Source organism: Tamandua tetradactyla, chromosome 7 (assembly GCF_023851605.1).
Source record: "Tamandua tetradactyla isolate mTamTet1 chromosome 7, mTamTet1.pri, whole genome shotgun sequence".
NCBI lineage: Eukaryota > Metazoa > Chordata > Mammalia > Pilosa > Myrmecophagidae > Tamandua > Tamandua tetradactyla.
In genome coordinates this window covers 54,958,622-54,961,264 of record NC_135333.1, presented here as the reverse complement: position 1 = coordinate 54,961,264, position 2,643 = coordinate 54,958,622, and positions in this window count along the sequence as shown.

Below are 2,643 nucleotides of genomic sequence, written 5' to 3'. Positions count from 1 at the left end.
GAAGATTCTTTGAATGGGGGGTCCTGTGTGACTACATAGGTCATGCGCCCGTGAAGCTGGCTTTGCCGTCAACACAATTTCATCATAGGCAATGAAGCAAGGTGAAAGATCAAACAGGAATTCTCTGCTCTTTGATTCTTATGCTGTGAAATCAACTGTCCTTTATTTTGCAGAGATCCAAGACAGGAATACAAACATTATTTAAAAGTGAAGTTAAACTGTGGTCCCCAATTTATTGGGGTGGACTTGAACAGGAGACAAGCCAGGTTTGCCCACACAATTTTGACCCTCCTATACATTCCTCTACATTTCCCACACTGGAGGGCTTCAGTTTTCCTCACTGATGGTAGTAGAGTGAGGCAAGAAGGAAGATCTTCTGGTTGTCTTTCTCCTGGGAACTCAAGGACAAGATAAGACACTGGGGAACAATTGGAGAGGGGAGTCCCTGGATCTCTGCTATTTTGCTTTCTTTTCCTCAATAGACAAGACATTGGCCCTCCTACTGTGTGAGATTTCCCACCACAGCTTCTCTCTCAGGCAACTTTTGGTTCAGGTTCCTTTTGGTCAGTCATTCCTTTAATTTCATGCCCTGTTATACTGTATGTATTTCCCCTAGCAATTAAGAAACTCTATTGCTGAAATCTATGTTGACTTTCCCTTGAGAAACTCACATGTTCATAGGCGTTACTTATTCTCTACCAATGGAGTTTTCCTAAAACTTTGAACATTTTACTTTTTGTTTTTACCACTTCTTGTTCTACACTTTGAGAGTCAGCAGAACGTGGTATTACCAGTAACAATACAGGTATAGGTTTAAACACTTCACTGTACACATTCTGGTAACTCACAATAGCTCTGTAAAGTTGTTACTATGGTTAAAATGATTTCAAGAGTGTGGGTTCTTCAGCCAGATCTTCTGGGTTTTGAAGTTGGTTCTGCCATTTTACTTACTGGGAAGCCTTGGCCAGCAAAAAAAACCCAAACAAACAAACAAAAAAACAAAAGGCCTCTCTGTGCCTCAGTTTCTTCACCGATTAAATAGTGGCTTTCTCATAGAGTTGTCTGAGCACTAAATGTAGCAATTCGTATAATGGCTTAGAATAACTTTTGGCCCAAAGGAGCATTCAATCATTGTATTGTGTTCATTTTGACACTCTTTCCTCTGGAGAGAGCTTCCTATTTAGGAGCTGTGTGCTTAGGGGTCATCATTTCTTCCTCTGGGCCTCTGTATCTCATCTCTAAAGCTGAGAAACTATGGGGTTCTGGTAAAGAATGCATAGGAAAGACTGAGCACAGGGCTGGCATAGAGCAAAGTCTGGTTGGTAATCAAAGACTTTATTTGAGAATTCCCTCCTTATGCTCACGATTTCATTGATTTTTGATGAAACAGTGTGTATTATTTTCAAAATATTATTGGCATCGTGTGTGCAGTATCATGTCTAACAGTTTTTCTTCTCCATCTCTATTCTGAATTCCATTCAGTCTATTCTTTCACTATCATTTTATTTCTTAGCCCCACTCTTCAGTGAATTCCAGTTGCATTAGTATAGCACATTTTCTGGCATCTTCCCCATTCCAACTCTCTCTACCATTGCCCCTGTTTTCTGTTTGGGTCCAAACAATAACCTCAACTTGCACTGAGGCACCTCTAGCTTCAGCAGTGTGACCAGATCTCTAAGAAAGCACTAGGGAGGATGCAAGAGGTATGGAAGGTGGACATTGGAGAAATAAATAGAAAATATCAAAGTGCATTCAGGTAAAGCAGGTTTTAAACTTCCTGCTCTTGAGATTTTCTGTTCGCCTTTGGATGTACAAAATATAATGGAGACAAGTAACTTTGTTTTACTGTCTCCTTCCTTCACCTTATCTGCTTATTTCCTTTCTCTTCTCCAACTCAATTTCCCCCTCTTTTATTTTTAATAAAGTGAAGGGAAAGAAACCTCTTTAGGTACGCTCCTTAGTTATATTAGAGCTCGAAATTCCTTTGCGTGCTCAACTGAGGTTAAAGTCAAGAGTGAAGCTCACTTCTGCTTCTTGAATAGTCCTCAATCAAAACACCCTAATTAGTAAATTAAAAAATGCAACCCTTTACTCCCTGTTTTAGGCAATTGATTTTTTTACCCAGGGTCCCTTGGAGTGACATGCATGCAATAATATTTTCTCATGGAATACTGTTAAATGCATTGATTTGGCTCGATCAAGTGAACTGAATACAAATGGACTACTTAAAAAGCTACTTGGATATTTTACAACTTAAAATATAACTCTTCCTCCAAAGTAGGTCAATTCATAGCTGATAATTTCAATTCGCAGACGTCATGTACGTGCTGTACACTTCATACTTGACTCACCTCTTCACCATCTCAAAGCCTCATCTGCCCAGACTTCACCATTAACAGGTGTATTGAGTCCTCTGAATGACAGCAAGTCTTTACCCTCACCTTCAAATTTCTGTTATTAGAAACATAAAATGCATTCATTACAAATGAACTTTTAGAATTTTCTACAGCCTCGTGATAGGGCTATTTACCACCTTTACTGAGAACTTGTATTCAAAATATATCAACAGCTCTAAAAAAGACATTATGATATGGGGGAGTTCTTTCATAACAGTCAAAGGCCTTGGTTTGGGCACAGATTCCA